The following is a 16015-nucleotide window of genomic DNA, read 5'->3' as shown; positions in this document are numbered from 1 at the left end:
AAATAAGGAATCCCCAACAAAACCCTCGCTAACCATTTTATTAAAATTTGAAAAAACGTAGATCTACGCAGTAGTCCAACAAATCGAAGATGTAGTCCAATCGGTACATCAAAATCTGCAACAACATAAAAAAACAGTTATCAATGTGAACAATAACAATACTTCTACTCACCTACACACATATATACACGCACACACAAACAAACAACCATACACAAACACACACATATATACACAAACACAACAAGATATACACACACACACACACACACACACACAAACACACACACATATACACGAACTCACACATATACAAACAAAAACACACATATCCAAACACACACATATACACGAACACACACATATACACAAACACACACACGCATATACACAAACACATATACACAGTTAAACACAAACACAACAAGATATACACAAACACACACACACACACACAAATAGACAAACACACACACATATACACACACATATACACAAACTAACACATATACACAAACACATATACAAACAAAAACACACATACCCCAAACACACACATATACACAAACACACACATATACACAAACACACACATATACACAAACACACACATATACACAAACAGACCCATATATACACAAACACACACATATTCACACAAACACACATACAAACATATACACAAACACACCCATATATACACAAACACACACACATAAACACACAAACACACACCCATATACACACATATACAAAAACACACACAAACATCTACACACACACACACACACACACACACACAGTTCACAGCAGCACAGCGTATTTCAGGAGATGAGCGTGCAGATGTTGTGCGGGGTGGTGACTTGCCAATCATGTGAAGGTGTTATTGAGGACAGGAGTGGAGGAGAGGTAACAGACTGAGCTACGTAATGGTAAGAGCAGAGTTCACAGCAGCACAGAGTATTTCAGGAGAGGAGCGTGCAGATTTTGTGCTGCTGTGAACTCTGCTCTTACCATTACGTAGCTCAGTTGTACCTCTCCTCCACTCCTGTTCTCAATAACACCTTCACATGATTGGCAAGTCACTACCCCACACAAGATCCGCACGCTCATCTCCTGAAATACTCTGTGCTGCTGTGAACTCTGCTCTTACCATTATGTGGTGATTTGCCAATCATGTGAAGGTGTTATTGAGGATAGGAGTGGAGGAGAGGTACAACTGAGCTACGTAATGCTAAGAGCAGAGTTCACAGCAGCACTGAATCTGCACGCTCATCTCCTGAAATACTCTGTGCTGCCTTAAACTCTATGGACAGGTCAGGATCCTGTTTCTTTTAAATGCTGCACTGTAGCCCAGCCTTATATAGTGGATCGAACGGGTTCCCCAGCAGCATTTAAAAGAAACAGGATCCTGACCTGTCCACAGAGTTTAAGGCAGCACAGAGTATTTAAGGAGATGAGCACGGCCGGGCACGGCCGGCCATGGGCAGCCGGTCGTTTTCCCGAGCCGTGCTCCCATTATAAAATATATTACCCGTAATGACGGGTGGCTACATGTATGCACCCGTCATTACGGCAGCGTTGCTAGGTGACGTCAGTAAATAGTCACTGTCCAGGGTGCTGAAAGAGTTAACTGATTGGCAGTAACTGTTTCAGCACCCTGGACAGTGACTACCGATCACAATATAGAGTAACCTGTAAAAAAAAAAGACGGTCATACTTACCGAGAACTTTCTGCTTCCTCCAGTCCGGTCTCCTGGCCGTTGTCTTGGTGACGCGTCCCTCTCGACATCCGGCCCGACCTTCCTGGATGACGATACAGCCCATGTGACCGCTGCAGCCAATCAATGGCTGCAGAGGCCTCTGCATCCAATCACAGGCTGCAGAGACCTCTGCAGCCAATCACAGGCTGCCGCGTCAGAAAAGAAGGTCGGACTGGAGGAAGAAGAGGGACTAGTCACCAAGACAACGACCGGGTACGTATGAAATGCTTTTTATTTTATTTTTAATCAGCAGCCTCTTTTGTCTATCAGTGATTGATAGAGATAAGTGGCTGCCGATTTGTATAATATTTTTGACCAGGTTCGGTCAAAACGGGTTCGGCCGATCCCGGTGAGGTTCGGATTCGCTGCGAACCGAACTTTTCCGGATGTTCGGACCGAAACCGGGTTCGGTTGTCCCGGTTCGCTCATCTCTACCTAGGACAGTTGTTCACTTGATGCTTGTAATCCCCACAGTAGAAGCAGATACCATTCTTCCTGCGGAGCTCTCTACATTGTTGGGGAGACACGGAGGCCCCGAGTTGCATTGGTTCATCCGAGTTTTCCGTGGAAGAACGAAGCAACGGAACCTCGGGAGCTATCATAGGGGAGCCAGAGGAGAAGGCACAAAAACTATCAAGTCGTCGTTCCCTGAGACGTCGGTCAAGTCGTACCGCTAAAGCCATAACCTGATTTAGAGAGTCAGAAGAGGGATAGCTGACTAATAGGTCTTTCAGGGCGCTCGACAGACCCAATCTAAACTGGCATCTCAAGGCAGGGTCATTCCAGCGAGAAGCTACACACCTCTTCCTAAAGTCAGAACAGTACTCCTCAACTGGTCTCTTACCCTGACGTAAGGTCACCAGCTGACTCTCTGCAAAGGCAGTCTTGTCAGTCTCATCATAGATGAGGCCGAGAGCAGAAAAAAAAAGGTCAACAGAGAAAAGTTCAGGGGCGTCAGGAGCCAAGGAGAAGGCCCATTCTTGGGAGCCGTCCTGGAGCCGGGAGACAATTATACCCACTCGCTGGCTCTCAGAACCTGAGGAGTGGGGCCATAGACGCAAAAATAGGCTACAACTCTCCCGAAAGGAAAAAAAAGTATTCCGGTCCCCTGAGAACCGGTCAGGCAGCTTAATATGGGGTTCAATAGGTGAGGTGGAGCCCACTACCTGGTTAGCATCATGCTGGTCGCACCTCTGAGCCAGGGCTTGGACCTCTAGGGAGAGACCCTGCATTTGCTGAGTCAGGGTCTCAAGCGGGTCCATAGTTGTGTAGGGACCACGGTAGGAATGGTATATGGGCCTGTGATTATGTAATGACGGGGTGGGGAGACAGACAGGTGAGCCCTAATCTACTCGCCACTCAGTCCCTGACTACTTGCAACGACCCGCCCTAGGCGACAGAGTACAACTTGGCGACGGTCCCTATGCTCAATATGTGCACGACAGACAAACAGACAAGGGTACACAGAAGCAAAGGGAAATGGGGCAGTTGCCCATGGCAACACCGTGAGCAAGAAGAGTAGTCAACGAGCCAAGTCAAACCAGGAGTGTACGAGGTACCAAACGCAGAGCAGGAGCGTAGTCAGTAAAGCCAGAGTCAATTTAAAGCAAGGTCAATAGTAGTAGCAGGAACAGCAGAACCAGGAAACAGAACAGAATCACAGGCAAAGGAAGAGCAGGAAATTAAGGTATAAATAGACGAGGGCGGGAGCTAGCTCCGTCTGGCCAGGCTGTGATAGGTTCTCCCACTCCTCAGCCTACCAGCCTGAGTGGTAGCAGATCGAGTCACTCTATCAGACCTAGGAGCAGATGCAGACGGATTAACCACGGGCGTCGACACAGAAGCAGTTTCTGGCAGATCCTTTACAATTAGAGGCAGAATAAACATTTACATTAAGTGACTCACCAGTGACGATCTCAGATTCTAGTTCTTTTCTTCTCCCTCTGGTCCAGATATCTTTGATGGATTTCTACCGGCCATGACCCATTTCTGCAATTTTAACACATTTCACTTTTAAAACATTTCTTTACCTATAAACGAAGTTAAAATTCTCAACACCTCTAAAGATAATAAAGCGCCATACACTGCACCACTAACTATAATAGCGCCATTCACTGCGTCCCTGATTGTAATAGTACCATACACTGTGTCACACACACACACACACACACACCGTGCCCCCTGTAGATAGTGTCCCTCAGACAACCCTCTGTAGATAGTGCCCACATATGGACTCCACGGCTGCAAGGCAATAGTGCTAACCACTGAGCCACCGTGCTGCCCTACATATAGCTTCCCCTATAGAGAGTGCTCCATGTTTAGTCCACCCCTGTAGACCGTGCCCTACATATAGCCCCCCTGTAGCTAGTGCCCCACAGGTAAGCCACACCTGTATATAGTGTCCCACATATAGCCCACCCCTATAGAAAGTTCCCTAAAAATAGCTCCCCTATAGATAGTGTTCTACATATAGCTCCCCCTGTATATAGTGCCCCACATACAGACCCCCCTGTAGATAGTGCCCCACATCCCCACATATAGACCCCCCTGTAGATAGCGACCCACATCCCCACATATAGATCCCCCTGTATATAGTGGCCCACATCCCCACATATAGACCCCTCCTGTATATAGTGTCCCACATATAGACCCCCTCTGTAGATAGTGCCCCACATGTAGACCCCCCTGTATACAGTGGCCCACATCCCCACATATAGACAACCCCCCGTAGATAGAGCCCCCCTGTAGATAATGCCACTCACAGTTTTATTACAAAAAACAAATAACTTTACATACTCACATGATCCCGTTTCCCGTGCCGTCCGATGGCAATTAAGATCTGCTCTCTACTGAGCAGGTCTGCTGGAGCTGAACGACGCGTCGTTCAAAGGTGCTGTTTGGTCGGGCAGAATGCCTTCCCCCTTCAATCAGTGCATTTCAAGCACAGAAGCGGTGCGATGACGTCATCGCGTCGCTAGCGTCATTGAAAGGCGCTGATTGGCGAGGCAGGCCATTTTGCCCCGCCAATCAGCGTCATTGTAAGGCGCTGAATGCCCGGCTATTCAGCGGTAATGCATGTATTTGTACCTGCGTGCTATAGAAGAAGGTACAATTACTGCAAGATGGGGTGACTATCGCTAGCACCAGGGTCCCCTCTGGTGCTAGCAACGCCTTCGGGCATGAGAGGGCCTGTGTCGCCCGGCCCATACTTGTTGGAGGCTCGGCGGCGTGGGCCCCGTAGTAGCGGCGCTACCGCTGTAGCAGCCAAAATGGCTGCTAGCGGTGCCACCGGTCATATGGGAGAGGCGTGTCGGCTGGCGGCACGGCCCCCTCAAGCCGCCGGCCCCATAGCAGCCGCTACGGCTGCTACCGCGTTAGTTATGCCACTGTGAAAGGCAACATGCAAGTAAAAGCAGAGATCCAAATAGTAGATGAAATGAGGAAAAAGTGGCTACAGCTGCATGATCAGAGCTCCCGACCTATGAATATATACTGATGGGACAAAGAAGTACTAAATACAACTCCGTTCAAAGGAGATAGGTGACAAAGCGGGTTCGATGCTCTAAAAGGGGAATGGAGTGAAGATGGTTGGTGAACACTCCCTGCACCAGCTAGGAATAAGACCCTGGCTGGGGCAGAAGTATAGACGTAGCTGTCTTTAGCTTGACTTTTAACGCATTAAATACACAGTGGCAAGATTCCTTATCTTTACTATTTCAATTACTTTCAATGTCTTTTGTTGTGTGATATCACGCTGCAGCAAGTTGTCAGAGTCAAGATAAAGATGGCTACATTCGTACCTCTGTTATGCATTCGGAACTGCTGTAGACAAAAGGATAAACAAAAAAGGGGTTTATGAAAGTAACCGGGTCTGTTTTTCTGTAGCTGGAACAGGGGCTTTAGTCAAGGTGGAGGGAATTATGAACAGTTCCAAATATCAGGCAATATTGGCACAAAACCTGCAGGCCTCTGCTAAAAAGCTGAAGATCAAGAGGAATTTCACCTTTCAGCACGACAACGACCCAAAGCATACCTCCAAGTCAACAAAATAATGGGTTCACCAGAAGAAGATCAAAAGTTTTGGAATGGCCCATCCAGAGCCCAGACCTGAATCCTATTGAAAAACTGTGGGGTGACCTGAAGAGGGCTGTACACAGGAGATGCCCAATCTGACAGATTTGGAGAGCTTTTGCAAGGAAGAGTGGGCAACAATTGCTAAGTCAAGATGTGCCATGCTGATAGACTTCTACCCAAAAAGACTGAATGCTGTCATGAAGTCAAAGGGTAATTCAACCAAGTATTAGTTTAAGGGTATGCATATTTATGCAACCACATTATTTTTGTTCTTTATTTAAATTTTTTACCCTAAATTATAGATGATATGAAAGGTGGAAATAGTTCTGAAATGATTAATCTTGGATTGATTTTGTAACATGACATAAACCTGGCATTTTAACAGGGGTGTGTAGACTTTTTATATCTACTGTATGCATATACCATAAGTGGTCTTAACACTTTAAGGATCGAGACATTTTTCATTATTTCTTGAGTTTTTCCCTCCCCTCGTTCCAAGACCCATAGCTTTTTTTATTTTTTTGTCAATAGAGTTGGTAAAAAAAAGTTATTTGCGGGCTGAAATTGCAAAAAACTGTGATTCCTACATAGGTGTTTAGATTTTGCTTTTACGGTTTTCACCATGCGGTAAAAATGACAACTTAATGTTATTCTGCTGCTTAATATGATTACGGTAATACCAAATTTATATAGGTTTTTTTGTATTTTACTACTTTAAAAAAAAAAAACGTTGAGTTTCACCAGATTCCAAGAGCCATAACTTTTTTATTTTTCCGTAGATTGAGCGGTGTGAGGGCTTATTTTTTTGCAGGGCGCGTTATAGTTTTTATTGTTTTTTTATACGCAACTTTTTGATCACTTTTTGTTACAATTTTTTTAGAGCTACGTTGACCAAAAAAACAGCGAGTTTGGCGTTTTAAATTTTTAGTTTTTTTACGGCGTTCACCGTGCGAGTTAAATATTGTTATATTGTTAGTATTTCAGACTTTTACGGATGCAGCGATACCAATTTTGTTTAATTTTTTTATTTTTTACATCGCTTTAGAGGGAAAATGGGAAGTGTTTTTCTTTTAAATTTTTGTATATATATATATATATTGTCACTACTAACTCTATTAAACTTTTTATACACATTTTATTAGTCCCCCGAGGGGACTTGAACCAGCGATCTTTAGATGCAGTTTATCATCATTTTTACAGGCTTCTGTTAAGCCGTGCCAGAGACATCTCTCTTTGGCATCCTGTCCTGTATAAATAAGACACAGGGCGCCATTCTACAGCTAATGCCACAGTGCGATACTGAAGTTCTTGTCTGTTTCATCCCTCCAATGCATGGTTATCCTGATTTGGACTCCGAAGCTGGATTCGGGGTTTAATGAGTGCAGAGCTGCTTCAGTATGAGCAGCTCTGCACTAATTTATGTGTCGACTCTCTCTAAAAGTGCCGACACCTCTTTGTCTTAGGCCTGATTTACACGAGCGTGTGCGTTTTGCGCGCGCAAAAAACGCTGCGTTTTGCGCGCGCAAAAGGCATTTGACAGCTCCGTGTGTCATCCGTGTATGATGCGCGGCTGCGTGATTTTCACGCAGCCGCCATCATAGAGATGAGGTAGTCGACGCCCGTCACTGTCCAAGGTGCTGAAAGAGCTAACTGATCGGCAGTAACTCTTTCAGCACCCTCGACAGTGAATGCCGATCACAATATACACCAACCTGTGAATAAAAAAAGACGTTCAAACTTACCATGAACTGCCTGCTTCCTCCAGTCCGGTCTCCCGGCCGTTGCCTTGGTGACGCGTCCCTCTCTTGTCATCCGGCCCCACCTCCCAGGATGACGCGGCAGGCCATGAGACCGCTGCAGCCTGTGATTGGCTGCAGCCTGTGCTTGGCCTGTGATTGGCTGCAGCTGTCACTTGGCCTGAATTGTCATCCCGGGAGGTCGGACTGGAGGAAGGAGCCGGGACTTATCGGTAAGTCCGAACTTCTGTTTTTTTTTTCACGTATATGTATATTGTGATCGAAAGTCACTGTCCATGGTGCTGAAACAGTTTAAGTCTTTGAGCACCGTGGGCAGTGACTGTCTCCTGACGTTGCGTACCCGAACATTTTTTGCCGGGTTCGGTCAAAACGAGTTCGGCCGAACCCGGTGAAGTTCGGTGCGCTCATCTCTAATTTGACACTCCGTTTGGATGTTTGTAAACAGAAAAGCACGTGGTGCTTTTCTGTTTACATTCATCCTTTTGACAGCTCTTGCGTGATTTTCGCGCATGCAACGCAGTAGCGTCCGTGTGGCATGCATTGTTTTCACGCACCCATTGACTTCAATGGGTGCGTGTTGCGTGAAAAACGCACGATTATAGAACATGTCGTGAGTTTTACGCAACGCACTCACGCTGCGCAAAATTCACGCATCGTCTAAACTGCCCCATAGAGTAATATAGGTGCGTACGACACGCGTGAAAAGCACGCGCGTCGCACGCGCGTATATTACGCTCGTGTAAATGAGGCCTTAGTTTAATTTAAAAAAAACATGTGTTTTTTTTTAATGAAAATAAGCTTTCAAGCGCAGTGCTGCTTACAATGAAGCAGTCTGCACTTTTCTCTCTCACCCTGTTCTTTCCCCATGTGTCGGAACCTACCCCCTCCTTCTCCCTCTGTCCATGGCTTCTGTATAATGTATATATATATGTATATATATATATATATATATATATATATATATATATATTAAACACAGAAATGTGAACAGCCCATTCCATCAAAAGGAAGTAAAACGTGTATGCAGATGCAAGAACGTCTGCGACTGCAAATTTAGACAGCACACAAGAAAATGGAGACAGCACACTGCGAACACCAATGTCACCTAAACCGTTAAATATAATTAAATATGCATTACTGGTAAATCTACTTACAATAGCCAACTTCACATATATGAATCACATAAACACAAAAATTTGAACAGCCCTCTAGCGTCCATGGCCATGGGCCATCGGATTTACTCTCCTCAAGACGCTCGCAGCCATGGATCCGTGAGCGCTGGTCCCTATATCTACCTTCCTAGGAGATTCCAGCGCTAACTTCCGCTCTGTTCTGCTGTGTCTCGTAGGGTGCGCGCACGCTCGTGCTCGTCCTTAACCCCTTCCCGACATCCGCCGTATATATACGGCACTGCCGGGAAGGTGTTCTCGTAAACCGCAGTACAGTTACGTCGCAGTGATGGTGCGGGCTCAGAAGCAGAGCCGGCACCATCACCGCGGGGTGACAGCTGTATTATACAGCTGGCACCCTCCTGTAACTGCCAGGACTGGAGCTATACTCCGATCCGGCTGATTAACCCCTCAGATGCTGCGCTCAATATTGCGCAGCATCCGATAGGTTTTAACCCGACCAGCAACCCAGTGACGCAATCGCTGGGTTGCTGTGGCAATCGGAGGCCAGAAAATGGCGTCAGAGTCTGCCTTGTACGGGAGCCGATGAGGACCCGCCTGCGGCGTGTCCTCATAGGCTTGCTGTCAGTCAATAACTGACAGTGCTAATACACTGCACTACGTATATAGTGCAGTGTATTAGAGTAGTGATCGGGGCATCAGGCCCTCAAGTCCCCTAGTGGGACAAGTCAAAAAAGTAAAAAAAAAGTTAATAAAAATGTCGTAAAACAATAAAAACACGCACGTTTCAAATAAAAAAAAAAAGCTAAAGTGCTTTTTTTTCCCATAGTAAGTATTTTATTATGGGAAAAACCGTAAAAATGAAAAAAAAAATATACATAATTGGTATCGCCATCCGTAACGACCTAAACCACAAAACTATTATGTAATTTATCCCGCACGGTGATTGGCGTAAAAAACAAAACATGAAAAAAAACGCCAGAATCTTTGTTTTTAGGTCACATCTCCTTCCAGAAAATGCTATAAAAAGTGATCAAAAAGTCACATTTACTCCAAAATAGTACTAATAAAAACGACAATCCGTCCCGCAAAAAAAAATCCCTGACACCGCTTTGTGCACGCAAAAATAAAAAAGTTATGGGTCTTAGAATATGGCGACACAGAAAACAAATTATTTTATAAAAAAAGTGATTTTATTGCGCAAAAGCTGCAATACATAAAAAAACTATATAAATTTGGTATCGCCGTAATCGTATCGACCCGCAGAATAAAGCTAACATGTAATTTAGGGCGCACTGTGGATGCCGAAAAAAAATCCCAATAAAAAACTATTCCAGAATTGCTTGTTTTTGGTAATTTCCTTTACCAAAAAATGAAATAAAAGTGATCAAAAAGTCGTATGTGTTCTAAAATGGTACCAATAAAATCTACAGCCCGTCTCGCAAAAAACAAGCCCGCACACCGCTCAATCAACTGAAAAATAAAAAAGTTATGGCACTAGTAATGCGGTGATGAAAAAACATCTCAATGCGCAGGCCGAATGGGAACATTCCTTCAGTTTCAGGGCCCTAGTATTTAGGAACTAGGAAAGGGAAGGGACATAGCACATCCGCTGGAAGTGATGGTGCCCGTATTATACCAGCACAAAACTTTCCCAGCAATATTTCCCAAACTATGAAGGAGAAAAAGTCCCCAAAAGGTGCAGAGCGTTACAAAAGGGGGATAAGAAAGAAAACCGTTTATCAGTGTGACACCGGCCTGTATATAACGGATTGCTTCACATCGTAACACACATCTATGGATAATTGTATTATTTACCCAATTATTATACCCTCTTATTATGCCCTGATGTACTCCGCACAGAATACATATGCCACCACATTATAAACTGAAATACCAGCAAAACCCCAAACAGAACTACTACCAAGCAAAATCCATGCTCAAAATGGCGGTCTTTCCCTTCTTAGCCCTACAGTGTGCCCAAACAGAAATTTATGACCACAAGTAAGGCATTACCATACCCGGGAGAACCCGCTTAACAATTTATGGGGTAAGATTCTCTAGGGGCACAACATGTGTATTAATTTCTGAAAAACACCTGTGGAGTCTAAATTCTCACTACACCCCTTGATAAATGCCTTTAGGCGTGTAGTTTCTAAAACGGGTTAACTTTTGTTTGGTACATCAGTGGTTTTGCAAATGCAACATGGCGTCCACAAACCATTCCAGCAAAATCTACGCTCCAAAAGATAAATACCGCTCCTTTTCTTCTAAATGCTCCCATATATGTAAACAGCTGATTATAACCACATATGGGGTGTTACCGTACTCGGGAGAAATTTCTTTACAAGTGTTGGCAGGCTTTTTCTTCTCTATTCCTTGTAAAAATGAAAAATGTTGATCAAAAACTACATCTTGTTGGCAAATTTTTTTTTTTTTAATTTTCATGGCTTAATTCTAATGAATTCAGCAAAAAACCTTTGGGATAAAAATTTTCACTATACCACTAGATGATTCCTCAGGGGGTGCATTTTCCCAAATGGAGTCACTTTTGGGGTGTTTCCACTGTACTAGTACTACAGGGGCTCAGCAAATGTGACATGGCGCCCAGAAACCATTCCAAAATCCAAATGGTGCTCCTTCCATTCTGAGCCCTACCGTGTGTCCAAACAGATGTTTATGACCACATGTGGGGTATTGTTTTACTCGGGAGAAATTGCTTTACAAATGTTGCGGTGCTTTTTCTCCTTCAGTCCTTGTGGAAATGAAAAAACAATACCTAAACCTACATTTTTTTTGAAAAAATGTAGATTTTCATTTTCACAGCCTACTTCCAAAAATTTCTGCAAAATTTCTGCAAAAAACCTGTGGGGTCAAAATGCTCAATATACCCCTAGATAATTTCCTCAAGGGGTATAGTTTCCAAAATGGGGTCACTTGTTGGGGGTTTCCACTGTTTTGTCCACTCAGGGGCTTTGCAAATGTGACAAGGCCTCCGCAAACCATTCCTGCTAAATTTGAGCTCCAAGAGCCAAATGGCGCTCTTTCCCTTCTAAGCCCTGCCGTGTGTCCAAACAACCGTTTATTACTACATGTGGGGTATTGTTTTACTCGAGAGAAATTTCTCTACAAATGTTGTGGTGCTTTTTATACTTTAGTTCTTTTGGAAATGAAAAAAAAATTAGCTAAACCTACATTTTATTTTCATTTTCATGGCCTAGTTATAAAAAATTTTTTTTTAAAAACTGGCAGGTCAAAATGCTTGCTACACCCCTAACTAAATTCCTCGAGGGGTGTAGTTTCCCAAATGGGGTCACTTTTGGGAGGTTTCCACTGTTTTAGTTTCACAAGACCTCTTCAAAGCTGACATGGTGCCTAAAATATATTCTAATAAAAAGAAGGCCCAAAATCCACTAGGTGCTACTTTTGCTTCGGAGGCCGGTGCTTCAGTTCAGTAGCACACTAGAGCCACCTGTGGGATATTTCCTAAAACTGCAGAACCTGGTCAATAAATATTGAGTTGCATTTCTCTGGTAAAACCTTCTGTCGTACATATGGGGGATGTTAATTAGCAACAATTTTGCGTGGTATAAATGCCTGTCTTACAAGCAGATACATTTAAATTGAGAAAAAAATTTTGCTACATTTTGGTGTTTTTCTCAATTAAAAACTGAATGTAAATTTTGCCAGTAACATAAAGTCCAATGTGTCACGAGAAAACAATCTCAGAATCGCTTGGATAGGTAAAAGCATTCCGGAGTTATTACCACATAAAGTGAAACATGTCAGATTTGAAAAATGAGGCTCTGTCAGGAAGGTCAAAAGTGGCCACAGCGGGAAGGTGTTAAAGGGCCAGCGTGCGCACATCAGGAAATCATCATCATCAACGGCCCATAATTTCCTGGCCTACAAGAAGGCCCCAGCCCTTCTGATCCTTGCTTGAGCATTTTTAGTTTATCCCAGTCTGTCTTGCAAATGGTCCCTTATTGTTTCCCGTTCCGGTTGTTACCCGTGCCCTGTTACCTGTATCCCGTACTGTTCTCGTTCCTGTGCCTACCAGTGTTGGAGTCTGCACCTGCTGTCGTTTGCCACGTCCAGTGTCTTCTGCCACGTCCAGTGGCTTCTGCCACGTCCAGTGTCTTCTGCCACATCGGATACTGCCCGCCACGTCTGGCGCTACCTGCTGCACCGGCCCCCATCCGTGCTGAAGCCACAGCCCCCGTCTGGACTATTTCAGGTACCCAAGTGTTACTATCTACTATTGACTTTCATATAGACTGTGACCTGGTCAGCTGCCTCTCCGCTACGGCGGAGCGGCCTAGTGGGTCCACATACCCTGTGACCGTGATAGTACGCTCAGGCCATGGATCCCGCTGGCCAGCCCAAGTCCGCAGTCCAGAAGATACAGACGGAGATGCATGACCTACGCACACGTCAAGATCAACTCCTTGAGGCTATGAATTCTATCCTGGTCCGTCTGGATCTACTCACTGATCCACCTCCAGTTCTTCCTCCTAAAGCTGTTGCTGTGCCACTGCCCGTTGCTCCTCCTGTTTGTTCCGGATCCACAGTTTCTCTGCCTCTTTCTCCTCGCTACGACGGTGATCCCAGAGCATGTAGAGGATTTATTAACCAATGCATGGTTCATTTTAGGCTACGGGCTCATCTCTTCCCCTCCGAGGAGGCCAAGGTAGCATTTATCATCTCCCTTCTTGCTGGCAAGGCCCTCGCATGGGAGAACCCAATCTTGGAGCAATATGGACCTGTACCTTCGGACCTAGCCTTGTTCCTGCAGTCTTTCCATGCCGTGTTCGAGGAGCCGGGGCCAAACATCTTTTGCTGCAGCCACTCTGTTGACCCTCAAGCAAGAAGGTTCCACAGTAGGGGAATATGCTATCTCCTTCCGTACCCTGGCAGCCAGGCTGGCATGGAACAATGAGGCACTTGTGGTGACCTTCTGGCAGGAACTGTCCTCTCACATCAAGGACGAACTGGCAGCCCGCGACCTTCCTTCTACCTAGGATGCCCTCATCCTGTTAGCCACCCGGGTTGATATGAGAATCCGGGAGCGCACTCAAGAGGTTCGACAGGAGAGCCGGGTCAACAGACCAGCACCCTCGGTCCAGAGACCACTATTGCCTTCCCCTAGTGCGCTACCTGAAGAACCCATGCAGGTAGACAGAGTCTGGTTATCTGAACAGGAGAAGCAGCGCAGACGCTCCTCTGGACTATGTATGTATTGTGGCCTTAAAGGTCATTTTGTGCGGCAATGCCCACAGAAACCGGGAAACTCCAGTACCTAGGGTTGGTAGGAGAGGCAACTCTAGGTGGAACGTCTTCAAACATTAAAACCTCTTCCAAATTATCGATTCCTGTGGCCATTGCCTCCGGAGAGATGTCACATGCTTCCTCCGCCTATCTTGACTCTGGAGCGGCTGCTAATTTCATCCAGCAGGATCTAGTGGATCGTTTACGTCTACCCACAGTCCGTCTGGAAAGACCCCTGGCTGTTGTCTCTGTGAATGGTCTACCATTGCCCGATCCGATATTGCTCATCACGGAGCCGTTGACACTACGGGTTGGAGCTCTTCACTCAGAGCAGATCACCTTCCTGGTACTACCTAAGGCTATCAATCCTATCCTGCTGGGTCTGCCATGGCTCCGCCTACACGCCCCCGTTCTTAACTGTAGTTCCGGAGAAGTTCTTCAAGGGGGTTCCGGATGCCATAGCCATTGCCTTTCACAAGTCCGTCCTGTTATGCCCCCTCTGCCTCAATCACTCTCCGGTCTACCATCTCAGTATGCCAGCTTTGCGGATGTCTTCTGCAAACGAGAATCTGAGACGTTGCCTCCACATCGGAATTATGACTGTCCCATTGAACTGGTTCCTAATGCTTCTCTTCCCCGTGGACGGGTATATCCTCTCTACTTGCCAGAGAATTTATCTATGTCAGCCTATATCAAGGAGAATTTGTAGAGGGGTTTTATTCGAAAATCTTCTTCCGCGGGCCCGGGCTGACTTCTTCTTCATTAAGAAGAGAGATAGATCTCTTCGACCCTGCATTGAATACCGTGGTCTCAACCAGATCACGGTCAAGAACAAATACCCGTTGCCACTTATATCTGAGCTGTTTGATTGCATACGAGGAGCCACATTTTTTTCTAAGCTAGATCTGCGGGGGGCTTATAACCTAATCCGGATTCGCCGGGGTGACGAATAAAAGACGGCATTTAACACCCGCGATGGGCACTATGAATATCTAGTAATGCCTTTCGGACTGTGTAACGCTCCCGCAGTACTTCAGGAATTTGTCAATTATATTTTCCGAGATCTCCTCTATATGTGTGTTGTAGTTTATCTCGATGATATTTTGATTTTCTCCCCAGATCTGATGACCCATCGGAGGCATGTCCGTCAAGTTCTTCTGCGACTAAGAGAGAATCGCTTATATGCCAAGTTGGAGAAGTGCGTCTTTGAAAAGAAGTCTTTGCCCTACCTGGGCTACATCATCTCGGATCAAGGTCTTAAGATGGATCCTGAGAAACGAAAGTCTGTCCTGGAATGGCCACATCCTCCAGGCCTAAGGGCCATACAACGGTTCCTGGGATTCTCCAATTTCTACCGGCAGTTTATTCAAAACTTTTCATCTCTGACTGCTCCCAGGATGTGAATGCCAAGGTATGGACTCGAGAGGCAGAGTCCGCATTCATTAGCCTCAAGAAAGCCTTCACTTCAGCTTCGATCCTCCATCATCCTGACGTATCTCGACAGTTCTCATTGGACGCTTCCACTGTTGGTGCAGGTGCAATTCTGTTCCAGAGGAGTTCCAAAAGAAAGGCAGTAGTATGTGGCTACTACTCAAGACTTTTTTTTTCTGCTGAGCGCAATTACTCTATTTGAGATCGGGAGCTACTGGCCATCAAATTGGCTCTGTAGGAGTGGAGACATCTTCTAGAAGGCGCAGCTCACCCTATCTTGATCTACACCGACCACAAGAATCTTACCTATCTTCAGTCCGCTCAACGACTAAATCCTCATCAAGCCAGGTGGTCACTGTTCTTCACCTGTCTCCAATTTCTGCTCCACTACCGTCCCGATGACCTGTCCAGATCGTTTGAGATGGAAGACACGGTGGAGTCCCTTCAGACTATCACAGACCCGTCCTGCATTGTCACTGCTAATCCTCTGCAGATTAGAGACATCCGTCCAGGGAGGACTTTTGTTTGGTTGTCAGACAGGAGAAGAATTCTACGCTGGGGACACAGTACTAAACTAGCTGGGCACGCTGGT

This window comes from Rhinoderma darwinii, chromosome 1 (genome assembly GCF_050947455.1).
Source record: "Rhinoderma darwinii isolate aRhiDar2 chromosome 1, aRhiDar2.hap1, whole genome shotgun sequence".
Taxonomy (NCBI): domain Eukaryota; kingdom Metazoa; phylum Chordata; class Amphibia; order Anura; family Rhinodermatidae; genus Rhinoderma; species Rhinoderma darwinii.
This window is presented reverse-complemented; position numbering follows the sequence as displayed.